Source organism: Canis lupus, chromosome 19 (assembly GCF_048164855.1).
Source record: "Canis lupus baileyi chromosome 19, mCanLup2.hap1, whole genome shotgun sequence".
NCBI lineage: Eukaryota > Metazoa > Chordata > Mammalia > Carnivora > Canidae > Canis > Canis lupus.
In genome coordinates this window covers 31,394,197-31,407,869 of record NC_132856.1, presented here as the reverse complement: position 1 = coordinate 31,407,869, position 13,673 = coordinate 31,394,197, and the positions used below count along the sequence as shown (strand labels likewise).

The 13,673-nt window shown below is 37.6% G+C and overlaps 1 protein-coding gene, 1 long non-coding RNA gene and 1 other non-coding gene across 14 annotated transcripts in view; 2 read left to right on the top strand and 1 right to left on the bottom strand.

Moving 5' to 3' along the window:
- Positions 1-13,673, bottom strand: part of FHIT (fragile histidine triad diadenosine triphosphatase) — a 1,386,045-nt gene that overhangs the window by 1,301,202 nt on the left and 71,170 nt on the right. The window lies entirely within an intron of this gene.
- LOC140610074 (uncharacterized) overlaps positions 1-13,673 on the top strand; it is a 41,024-nt gene that overhangs the window by 5,195 nt on the left and 22,156 nt on the right. The gene's annotated exons all lie outside the window — the stretch shown is intronic.
- LOC140611494 (U4 spliceosomal RNA) lies at positions 7,963-8,096 on the top strand. Its single transcript, XR_012012647.1, has one exon. It is a non-coding gene; the product is annotated as a U4 spliceosomal RNA (small nuclear RNA).

Here is a 13,673-nt window from a genome sequence, read left to right as displayed (position 1 = left end):
CTTAATTCTTTCTATTTCTAGAAGTTAGTAAAACCATTCGGTATAGTAAAAGTAAACATGCTAAGCTACTAAAACTCTTCTGCCTAGCATTACTTTGCTAAAATGAAGTCAAGCAAAACGTAACCAAAAGTGGATTTTGACATTTCATATTTTGTTGAATACTGCTAGGGTGCTGGCAATCACTGTCTCTTACATACAAATTAACAGCCTACCATCTGTCAAGTGTTGGGATAATCACAGGGTTTAGTGCACAATATGGTTATTAGAATATGACCTGACAAAAAGGAAAAGAACACAACCTAATTTGGACTATAAAATCTATGATCTCACTTGCAAATGACAGTTTGACAAGCTATTATTCTGCATTTTGGCTTCTACAGTAAAAGCAGTTTTATGCATACGTAATTCTATTAGTTATACAGGCAACAGCCTGTGGAAGATTGCTTTAAACTATAAAATCAATTTGGTCATACAGTATTTTTTAACTAATTCTTAGACAAATATTTGCACCACGAGTAAGTGGGAATGTAATGATCTGAGCCTTCACATTTCCAAGTAAAGCACCAATCATTTGGCAAAAATGTCTTTGTGATATTGCTGCCAGCGATTCCACAGAATTCTTCAGGGCATATGCAAAGAAAGGGTTGTAGGAACTTATTAAAACCATTCACGTGAACATACATCAAAGTCAAAAAGTTGACAGTTTTGAAAAGTGTAATATATGAAACACTTTGGCATAGAATTTACTTCATCCCCAACAGTGACATCTGCTAATGAGCATCATTAATATTGCCTACTTTTATTTATCCTAATGCCTCATGGGTGCTATCTTTATGTACATTCCTCTGTAACACCTTTTGTTTTCATCCAGGGGGAAAAAATCCATACTGACAGCTGCCTCTAATAAAGATGATTCCAACAAAACTCTTCTCTTCTGGTTACAGAGAGAATATAGAGTGCCAAGTTCTTTTTATGGTTGTTTTCTGCCTCTCAAAACAGTGCATAAATGTGTAGTGTTCCTGAAGGTTATTTAAGGGTACACCCATTGTGTCTAAAACACATGCTTAAGAGAGAAATGCATTAATTAAGTCTCAAGGCAAAATGTTCTGTTGAGGTGACAAAACAAAACAGATTTTTTAATATTAGCAATTATATTACCTGGGGAGCTTAAGTGAGATAATAACTATATAATACATTAAGCAACTCACAGTGCAAATTATGTTGCTTTGTTTTAAACTGCACATCTTTCCCATTATTTTCACACTTGTTTCCTTTCACGGTAGAGAAAAATGATGTATTTTTCTGTCATGTTGGCTCAATATAAGGTGAGTCAGGGTGCCAAGGCTCTTCCACAAAGGATCTTGGGATCCAATTTTAATATGCTGAAATATGAATTTTAAGAACAGTGTGTGATGAATTGTAAGGCTGCACAATACCCCCAAATTTCGTAACACCGAGTCCTTCATGGCTATTCTCTGAAGACTAGAAAAAATTGATTAAAATTTGAAGAACTTTAAATATATAAAAACATATAAAATATTATTTACATCCATGAGTTTAGAATGATTCATCTATGGCAGCAACCCTGCTTACAAGTACAATATAAGATCAGTGAACAGAAAAACATAAACAAAAAGATACGGAGAATCAGGGAAATTTATTATTCATTTACAGAAGAGCCAGTGCTTTTTTTCCCTTTAGAAAAGAAAAAATTAAAAAATCTCAGGTTCAGGGCAGCTGGGTGACTCAGTGGTTGAGCATTTGCCTTCAGCTCAAGGCATGATCCCGGGGTCCCAGAATCGGGTTCTGCATCAGGCTCCCCACAGAAAGCCTGCGTCCCCCTCTGCCTATGTCTCTTCCTATGTCTCTCCTGAATAAATAAAATATTTAAAATAATAATAAACAAAATAAAATAATAAAGTAAAATTAATAAAATAGAAAATCCCAGGTTCTTTCTAGCTACCTTTGCTCTTATCACTTAGTATATTTATGAAACTTTTTTTTTTTAATGTGAAGGCTATCTGTCATGGATGTGACTTCATAAATGAACAAAAAGTGCCCTCTGGAAATCCTTTTCTCTCAGAAAGAATTATTCCCAAATTTGGAAGTCCAGTTAAATTCAAGCATTAAATATGTCAAAAAGAGAGAAAGAGGGGAAAAGAGGGATAGAGGGAAGAAAAGGGGCAGTGTGTGGGGGAAATCAATGCCTGGTCAAAAGACAGGAAAAAATTAACCAAATTATTTATGTGATGAGACTATGAATAATTTAATGTCTTTGGACTTTTATTCACTTTTCTAAACAAACACACATCGCTTTTTAATGAAAAAGCAACTTTATATGTATTTTTCTTCTCTGTTAGAGGAATGATTTACATACAATAGAATATGCAAATCTTAAGTCCACAGCTCCTTGACATCTTCATATGTATAAGCTCAAGGATCCTCCACCAAAAACAAGATATAAATTTATTTCCAGAAAGTTCCCTTGTGATCTTTTCCAGGCAATAGCTTTCTATCCTTCCATGTTTCTATCTTCTATCACCATTGATTCATTAAGTCTGGTTCCTGAGTTTTATATAAGTAGAATCACACAGTGTAGACTCTTCTGAAGTTTGTGGCTTCTTTTGTCAACATAATGTTTTTGAGATGCACTCATACTGTTGTATATATCAGTTGTTACCCTTTATTGCTGAGTAGTAACCCATTGTATGACTACACACCACAATTGTTTACTTGTTCACCCACTGAGAGACATTGGATTTTCTCACATCTTGGGCTATTATGATAAGCTGCTATGAACATCCTTGTGCAAGTCTTTTTTGTAGGCATATATACTATTTTCTCTCAGATTAAATCTTACAAAAGAAATATATGACATAAAATTTTTAATTTTAAAGTGAGATCTAGTATTTTTTTATGGCCATTGTATTTTAAACTAAAAGAAAATACTTAAAAATCAGAACTTCACAGTTTCAATCTAAGAGAAAGGGAACGTACAAAACTCAAAGCATAAATTTGTAACAATTTTATGCTCCCAGATGCAGAGTTCAAACCAAGATAAAAGAATTATAAACCTTGCTGGGACCCTAGAAAAATACTTATTGCTCCTCCTCCTGAAACTTCGTTGCTTCCAATGGAAAGATTTCCAAAGGATGAAATTTGCCATAGGAACATGATTTCAATTTTTAGTTTTAACAATTAAAACTTCTCTCTAGCTGAAAGAATAATGGAGAAAGAAGTATAATTATAAAGTTAAAAGTAAACCTATCAAATAATCAAGAGGCCAATATGTCAGAGCTGAAAGGTCATCACCATTCAGGGAAAAAAGTTAGGGAACTGAGAAACCACTGAAATGGGACCAGTGGATGTGGAGTCATAGATGACATGTCCATGGTATCTAGCCTATGCTAGGGAAAAGAAGGGTTTTCTCTAGGGATGATGACAAATACAATCTTGTCATCATGTTGCTAAGAATCACAGATAGGATGGCTATAAATTATCCTCCAGACTGAAAAACTGAGACTAAAAGGGGTGCTAAAAATAAATATTATTTAATTTTGTAAAAAGATTTTATGATATTTATTTATTTACTTATTTATTTATTTATTTTAGAGACAGAGAGATTGCAAGCAGGGCGAGACACAGAGGGAGAAGGAGAGAAAGAATACCAAGCAAACTCTGCGCTGGTCATAGAGCCCATGTGAGGTTCAATCTCACAACCCTGAGATCACGACCTGAGTCAAAACCAAGAGTCAGAGGCCTAACCAAATGAGCCACCCAGGCACCCCAATATTACTTAAATTTTAAAATATTTACTTGCTCATTTACAAGTTGGATTTTATTATAGTGGAAGACATTTAAAAAATAGTCCTATTCCAAAATAGTTTCCAAAAATAAAATTATTTTTATTTAAAATATGGACGTGTGTTTTTGTGTGTTTGCGTGTGTGTGTGTGTGTGTGTGTGTGTGTGTGTGTGTGTCGTAGGGGAGGAAAAATCCTCCTTTCTTCCTCCACCTTCTTTGGGTGTCTAAGATAGATTGACAAGAGAAAATAAAACTTCAATAAAATATAAACTTCAGTGACTTTTTACATGTTTATGAGAGCCTTTACAAGAGAATAAAGACCCAAAGAAGTTACCAGAGAGGAAACTTTTATCTTTTAGATGAAGAAACAATAAATATGTGAAGAATTGATATGACAAAAGGGTTTGGCCTATAGGTCGTAAATCGTGAAGAAGTAACTAGGAAAATACGGGTTCTGTCTTAACAAGGTTTGTTAATATAGCCTTCTTGGCCCTAAGTTCCCTATAGATAATCATAAGGATCCCTGTACCCATGTTGTACAGAACAGATACCTTTTATAGCAGAGATGATCTACTACTTTCAGGACTAAAGAGGGTCAGAGTATCCCCCTTGCACTGGCAATTTATTAAAGTATCTTTAATTCAAAATAATCAATATGCCAAAGTGACATATTTTGGGGTGATGATCTGAACCCCCGCTATCTGCATATTCAGGATAAATGCTAACCTAGACAAGATGCAGAGGCAACTGATATAAACTGAGACTCTCCCAAGTCTCTCCAATGGACTGAAAAAGGTAACTAAATGGAACCTAAGAAGCTAAGGTCTTTTTGTGCATTCAGTAAATGATTTGTGAAAGTCTTTGGTGTGTTTGCCATTGCCCCAGACATAGGGAATACAATGGTAAATGGTTCAACCATCTCTGGACTTATGGGACCTTCAATTTGCCAGAGAACAAGAGGCAAGGATCAAATTATTAGAAGTGTGCTGTAAAGAGGTAAAATGCAGAGCTCTCTGAAAGCTTTTACATTGGTAGTTCTCATTGGGGTGGATATCGTCCTCTAAGGTGTTTTTTTTGGAATTGTGAGGGGCTATCTCACCAATGGGGAGTGTGACTCTCTGAAGGTCTCCAGGGATGCTAGATGTACAGGATAGGCCCACACAATGAAAAATGGTTTCCTGTGCTTCATGACTTTCACATGTCCCACCAGACATTCACACAGGTAGAAGAAAAACAATTTATGGTTATCTGCTTTATATATTTTTTGCACGTTTTTAATTTTCATTGAATTTTTCAGGCATGAAACTGACATGCATACCAAAGGAAGACTGTACTTTTTTGTTCAGCCCTTTACCAATTGTTCACTATTTCAGAAAAATCACAACATTGACAGCAGCAGGGCTTATGAGACTCAGTCTACCAATATAAAACACAATGGCATTAGTCTGCATTGGTATCTGTCCCATGCAAATATGTAAGAGAAAAATAGGCTAAGCAGCAAATAGTATTAAGTTGGCCATGACCCATGACACCTGGGGATATTCCAAAATGTATTCATTGAGAGGATCTTTAAATATTTCATTTTATTGGCATAATATATACCTTTTAAAAATTCTGCAGCACGGTGATAAAAAAAAATCTGTATTGTAAAAATTACTGATTAAAATTATTTACTTACTTTGGATTTGCCTCTTGTTTCTCCGTCTTACACTGAAACTGTCCCTAGAGGTCTCCCACACAACTTCTTTATGACTTTTTATATTACTGTTTCTTTTTCCAATCCATTTCCTATTCCCTGTTGCCTACTGACAGGCTTTTTAAGAACTAGAGACCAAATATATGCCACAAGCTGAGGAAGGATTTCAATATTAGAGGTATTCTTGTGATTCTTCAATACTCCTTGGTCTCTCATCATAACAGAATTATTTTGCAACTTGCCGTACAAATAAGTCCAACTAATTTCCAGGAAGGCCAGACTTGCTTATGGTCTCTACCTCAAAGCTGTGTAATTAATCTCAGCATGTGAGCCCTACTTCAACTACATTTATTTCCCTCTTTTTCTCATCACATGTCATTCTTTCTCCCAAAACTAGTTTTTATTCTAGTGTTCCCATACCTCTCTTCTTCCATTTCTGTACTTCTTCCACAGAATAGCTTCTAAATCTTCTCTTAGATCCAATTTTATTCAGATCAAGTAGATAAAGCAATCAACTGATTCACTGTCTTCAAGTGGAGCTGTGCTTTGCCATTTACACCAAAATATTTTGTTTATTGTAACTCACTTCCCTTTTCTCTTTCCTTTACCTTACTAGTTAAAGCATTATACCAATTTTTAAAAGTATGTGGGGAGTGGGTATAGGCAATATTATCAAATGTATTTCATTCTATGATATAAAGAGAACATAAACTGTTTTTTTTTATAAAAGGAAGGCACTCATCTGATGAGATTAAATAGTTGAGTGGTAGTTGCTTAAGCTAAAACTCAGAAGATAAGGAAGAATTAGCTAAGTAGAGAAGGGATCGGGCAAGATAGGAAGAGAGGCCAAACTCTCAAAACCAGAATCCTCCTCTTGTAAAAAACACTGAAAGAATAGACAGTTTTTTACTTGAGCTCAGAGAAATCTGCTGCTAAAAGGTGGTGAGTGAACCAATTAAGGCACAGAGTTTTGTTGAGTAAAGGGCTAACTTTTCCATTTTAATAAGCTCAAGTGTTTTAAGATGTGTATTAGAAGAATACTAGTTTCCACATAGTGTCATGAGACAAAGTTTCCTTTTAAAATAAATTTAAGAAAAAAATAAGTAAATTTTTCTCTTTTAGTAAGTATCAGTACAGGTAGGGGTACCTGAGTGGCTCAGTAGGTTAGCATCTGACTCTTGATTTTCACTCAGGTCATGATCTCAGGATCCTGTAGGACTGAGTACCACATGGGGCTCCCCGCTCAACACGGAGTCTGCTGAAGATTCTCTTTCTCCGTCTCCCCATCCCTCCCCCCACTCTTTCTCCCTCTTTTCTCTCTCTCTCTCAAAAAAAAAAAAAAAAATCTTAAAAAAATGATTTTCACCTAAGTTTCCAATATATATGTATTAGTACAGGGAGAACAAGAATATGGTAAATATATGGCTCCTATTGAATAACTGAATTTGGGGATGCTCTGAGTCATAGCATGGAGGTTGGCAGTGGAGGAGAAGCTCTGAGATGAGATGGATGAAGGAAGTAAGTGCCAGGTCAGGCAAAGTTCTGTAAACTGCTGTAATGTTTCAGGACTCTATCTTAGAAGCAACAGAAGGCCATTAAAGGATTTTAAACAGAAGAATGACAAGATTGTATCTGTGCTTTCATAAGATCAGTATGGCGTCAATATAGGATCGGAAATAGGTAGGCCAGTTAGACAGCTGTTCCAATGGTCTAAATAAGAGACAGTGGTGGCCTAAAGTCAGGTGACAGTAACAGAGATGAGGGGAATTTGAGATATATATCCTGGAATCTAAAATGTCGTAAATTGAAATATGCCACTGGCTTTTCAGAGAACATGAAGAAATATAATACTAAAGGAACATATCAATTTTAAGATGTCATTATTCAAGACACAATAAACTATGGAAAATCTATGCTTCTTAGAATGGAGGAAGTATAATTTTTAGAGGGTAGAAAATAGGGTGTGGAGACTAATCATATGACTGATGATAATGGTCAACCAGTTGGAAAAAGTTGAAATTGCTAAGTTCTCCAGTCCTCAAAATTCTAAACAAACTGACTTCACTCCTTGGCTTTGTGGCTTTGATATGACAGATAATTTCAGTGATGCATATGGAATCTAAAATTCAGAAGATCACTGGAGAAATAAAAAGCAGAAATCCCTTCTCATGTAAAGATATACTTGAGAAAGGAATGTTTTTCTGGCCTGCTGGTCCTCTAATATCAGATACCTAAAACTTGTAAGTTAAAATTTGCTTCCAGGAAACAATGTTCACAGCACTCTGAAAGTCAAGGCCTAGTTGTGGCTATTATTATGACAATGATGATTTACAGCCAGTGCCCCTGGCCTAGGCCTCAAGGTTTGTTTACAATTTACAGTAAGAGGAGCCCAGCCTTAAATTATTGTTAACAAATCCTTGAAGTTAAAAAAAAAAGTTATGTAAATACATACATATCATCATATCTTTGCACAGTGCCAGTATCATAGCCAATGAGGTTTATCTGAGGCACAATTATTGCTAATTGAAAATACATAGTAATATCATCTTTTAAATTCATTGCTTAGAAAACAAGAGGAAGAAACATTTACAACTATATACGTCTCCTCTGATCGAAGTTTAAGTTCTCAAAAAAATATGGGATGCCTGGGTGGCTCAGTGGTTTAGCACCTGCCTTCAGCCCGGGGCATGATTCTGGAGTCCTGGGATGGAGTCCCAAATCAGGCTCCCTACATGGAGCCTGCTTCTCCCTCTGCCTGTGTCTCTGCCTCTCTCTCTCTCTGGCTCTCTCTCTCTCTCTGTCTCTCATGAATAAATAAAATTTTTTTAAAAAAATTATATACATATATATATCCTTTGACTCTGCTCCCATCATTAGGAAATTTCAATTACTCTATTCCTTTTGTGACTGCTTATCATTTAAAAAACCCCAAATCAGCTGACATTTAAAAAATTAAATAGGGCACATTTTCTGGGGGGGTGGTCCCTGTACTCCCACGGGTCAGTCTAGCCAAGCACATCTGATTATTCACGAAGCCATTTCTCACTGGGCCCAAGGAAACCTCCCAGAATGATAGGACCATTTACACCAAATGAACCCAACATATTACCAGAGTAACAATTGCCGTTACGGAGTAGACTACAGCTGCTAGGAGCAGTACCAGGGAAAATCCTTGGATGACAGACACCATGACAAAAGAGAAGGAAGAACCTTCAGAATCAGAAGGGAGGAGGAAACTCCTCATACAACAATCTTAAAAATATATAAGGAGGAAATCATATTTAAAGCAAACCTTTAAAAAAGCAGGGAAATTTTGTTATTTTTTTCCCCTCTGCCAGCAGTAGCCTTCTGGTATTAGCGCTGCAATGCATTTGCTTCTCCGTAATATTCTCAACACTAACAAGATCAGAGGAAATGATTTATTCCACCCCCTCTCCTGCTACTTCTGAACGGCAACGGGTGTCCTTGGGGACACAGGATTTCTGAATTGCTTTCGGCCATCTGATATTGCAGCTCTGCAGCCTTCCCTAGAATGAGCCAGAAAAATCAAAATAATTACATTAATGTTGGGAATCAAAGTTTATTGACTCTCCCTTGAGGTGGAAAACCAAAAAAGCTGGTTACAAAAGTTGCCAGCTTATTTAATGATACCACTGCCTCCTCCCCGGTCTTGTCAAAACAGCTTTTGAAAGCATTTTCAAATAAAGCCACCTTTGGTGTGCTCCAATTCAATAGCTTATCTATTCTCTTTTAAATAAAAGCTAGCGCCCATCATCTCGCCTTCCACTCCAGATCTCAAAGGGAAGACCCGACAGGGACAGGCCCTCTTCCTCTGCCAAGCCACTGCCAAAGGCAATTCTCCAGGGCAAAATCCCTGTCATCATGTCTGCTCCCCTCAGGAAGGTTCTGCCTCATTGAATATTCTTCTAAGCCAATGAGAGAATCAAGTGCACACCTCCCTAAGGTAGCAAACTGCATTTATCATAGCACTGATGGCTGCTGATGAAACTGGCAGCAGCTGGTTTCTCTCACCTTCCAACAATTCTTTGCAACATCCAAGTGAGGGAGGGATCTCATAAACACACCCATTTCAGAGATGAGCCCACGGACACAAAGACAAGGTGTTTTGCTGATATGTGTGCCATTCACAGGATGAAGTAAAGGCCCTGCCTGGCAAATAACAGGCTTAATATAAAAGATTTCTTGAATTGACCAAATTAAACTGAAGTAGGTACTCAATTACTTGCTTTTTTAATTAAAATGAACCAAACTGAACTGAACCAAGCAAAATGTAACTCCCTTTATGCCTCGTCAACACTTCTTTTTCTTCTTTTTGTTTCTGTGGTTTGGTTCTTGGTCTAGGTTTGGTGACGATTTTTTTTTACCTTTTTTTTTTTTTTTTTCAGATTTTTTTATTTGATTATTTGACAGAGAGAGAGAGAGAGAGAGAGAGAGAGCCAGTGAGCACAAGCAGGGAGAGGGGTAGAGAGAGAGAGAGAAGCAGGCTTCCTGTTGAGCAGGGAGCCCTACATGGGAATCAATCTCAGGATCCCAGGATCATGGCCTGAGCCAAGGCAAACGCTAAACCACTTAACCTACTGAACCAGGTCGGCACCCCTTTCTTTACCTTTTTTAATGAAAATTCCCAAATGCAATGAAAGATAAGTATAATGAATTTCCAAGTTTCCATCCACCCAGGGCCAACAAGGATCAAGATTTTCCCATATTTGATGTCATGTCATTTCACCCCTAATTTCTTCAAGCGTTATGCTGTGTAGAAAGAACACACTAGGCCTGAGGCTGCTATCCTTTGAAAGTCCGGATGCAAAGTTGACTCTTGACTGGTATCTGGAAACTTGGATTTCAGGAGGGTTCTTATGACCCTCAGAACTGAGAAAGATGGTTCATTATGCCTAACCTGTTTGTACAAACAATACAGTTTATCCCAAACACCTGCTTTCCTTTTGGGAGGCTTTAGTGTTGGTACATATTAGGCGAGCCACTTACATGACCAGCCCCTAATAAAAACCTTGGGCACCGAAGCTCTAGTGAGCTTCCCCATTAGACAACATGGCCCATGTATTGTCACAATTAGGAGAATCCCTGAGTAACTCCACTGAGAGTAGACACTCAGAACCTTGTTCCTAGTATCCTCTGGACTTCACTGCATATGCTTTTCCCTTTACTGAGTTTGCTTATCTTTCTGCTCTAATAAATCATAGCCATGAGTATGACTATATACTAAGTCCTGTGACTTAGTCCTGTTCAGCAAATCACTGAACCTGGGGGTGATCTTGGGACCCTGACCCTTTGCCTACCAACCAACTTAACCCTCCCTTCTTCACAGAAACAGCACTGACCCTGGAGAGATACCAAACTGGGAGAGAACCCTGTCCCGCTTTCATAGCACACTGAACTTCTCCTTCATAGCATTTATCAAAACTGTCCCTAAATAATGTTGAGATTAGGGGTGCCTGGGTGGCTCAGTCAGTTAAGCGGCCAGCTCTCAATTTGGGCATAAGTCACGATCTCATGAGATCAAACCCCACATCCAGTTCTGCACTCAGCAGAAGTCTTCTTGAGGATTCTCTCTCCCTCTGCCCCTCCCCCTGCTCGCTCACTCTCTCAAATAAATAAATCTCTTTAAAAAAAGTAATATTGAGACTATTTACTCATGGTCAATCTAAGTACCACCCAAGTACCTAAGCTTCTATTAGTCAGGAACCCTGTTTGGCTTGCCATGTATCCTTAGCAATGAGTACAGACAGAATTTTAAAAATCCAAGGGAATACAATACCTTCCCTCCAAGTACAGTATAAGAGGTACAGTTTCTATGATTTCCTCTGCATTTTACGAATTCATTCACTGAATATCACAAGCTTACTGTGTAATACTTACCATGTCCCAGTTCAGGTTAATATCTACTTCATTATCATCATTTTATACTTAGCAAGATCATACCAATGTTTTATCTTTTAGGTGAGGAGGCACAAATCTGCTCCCATCTAGGTAATGGTGACTAATACACCTATTTGCAACACATTGTAGGACTCTCTTTTCCACCTCAGAATCCTTTAGACTTTCTCATTCAAATGAAGACTCTTGGGATGATTTTTAGATGTCCACTAAAGTTTGAGAACCACTGCTCTGGGTCACTCTTAAAAGCAGAAGGGCATCTAAAAGTAAAAAACCCACATGGATATGACTCTTCAGCTGAATTTTTTAAAAGATGAATGTATCACAGGCTAAAATACAGAATAGGTTATGCTAAGCACCTTCCACTTTTAAAACACCACGACAACTGATAGAATAAACATATAACTTCCTTTAAAGAAAAGAAGGGAGCTGCCCAACTATTAAAGAAGGGACACATCTAATACATATACAGACAATTGTGTGCATTTAACTTGTGTGCTGAAACAGATCAAGTAGACTTTTTTCATAATGGATGAAAATAAAATGCGATAGAATACACTAGGATGGAAATTAGCAAGATTTTTAAAAATTGTTAAGTTTGAGTAATCCTGTACCCTATCTCATCAGGAACAACAAAAGGCCAACAGGAACACACTGATAGTTCAATTTGTGTTACAACTTCCTATAGCAAAGGAGGACTCTTAGAGGGGCACCTGGGTGAGCTCAGTCATTTAAGCCTTGGACTCCTGGTTTCAGCTCAGGTCATGATCTCGGGGTTATGAGATCAAGCCCCGTGTGGGGCTCTGTGCTGAGCATGGGGTCAACTTGAGATTTTTTTCCCCCTTCCTCTGCCTCTACCGCTGCTCCTCCCCCCACTTGCACTCTCTCTCTCTCTCTCTCTCTCTCTCTCAAATAATAAAATCTTTTTTTTTGTTTTAAAGGAGGAACCTTGGGGGCAACTCCCAAAAAGGGGAATTATCAGAGCCTTCTGCTGGGGGGTTGTGGGATCAAAGGACACTGGAGTTGTTCTAGAAGCAGGGACCACTCAGAGCAAGGCACTGATGGTCAGAAGAGAAGGAGTCATTTTGTTTAGTCCCTTATGGGGTCACAGAATGACTCTGTTTAAGTCTTATTCTGAGTATTGTTTATGTTCCTGTTGCCAGCAAGGCTATGTTTTACTTTCTCTCACATATACTAGGAAATGTGTATAAAAACTTTCATAGTGGCACCATTCATAGCAGGAGGAAAGGAAAAGGAAAAGAAACAAACCAAACAGCCATTGATGGAAGTATACGTAAAACTTAAAATTAGAAAAAAAAAAAAAAAAAGAACAAGGAATGATGATCATGAGGTTAGGAGTTACCTCTTAGGAGGCAGAGATGCAATAAAAAAGGCACACATTTGGACGTGAATTATTGGTGCTGTTTCCTTTTTAGGTTTATGACTATTTGTTATGTTGTGAAATAAGTAAATCAGAATGGGGTTAATGCCTGAGTCAAGGATGACGTTGTGCCATGAACTGAGGACTATATAATTAATCTATCTCTGTGACCTGAGGTCCAAGCTGTTTTCAAACAAAAAATAACAGTAAGTACTGTCACCTACATTTCCTTCTCAGGTGTACATTCTCCACATAGCATTTTTAGCCACGGCACAGTAAACATCAGTTGCATTTATACAACAGCCACAATAAACATGACTTTTTATTAAATGTAAATGTCACCACAAAGCAGAATCAACTATTAACTTTATGCAACCTCTCATCAATGAAACTATCAATGTGCCAAGCAAGTCACAGGATTCATTATCTATGCACATCTTTCAGAGGGCTTCCTAAAACACAGCTAATTTCCATAATTGGTAACCAAATAAAACCATCGGCAGCCAGAAGAACACCAGTCTTTTCAGGAAACTGTATGTTACATGGAAATGTCTAATTAAATGTATAGTGGGACATTCACACATGCATTTCATCTTTTGCTCTTTCATAAACGCTGTACTTGCTTCTCTATGTCACAAATATGATATCATCCAGGACATGAAGGCTGGAACACTTCACATGGTCCCCAGATGTTCACTCCTTCTACATTTTCCATAACATTTACTGCTTTAGAAATGTCCATATATTCCATGACAGTTGTTTTTTTTTTTAAGATTTAATTTATTTATTCATAGAGACACAGAGATAGAGAGAGAGGCAGAGACACAGGCGGAGGGAGAAGCAGGCTCCATGCAGAGAGCCTGACGTGGGACTCGA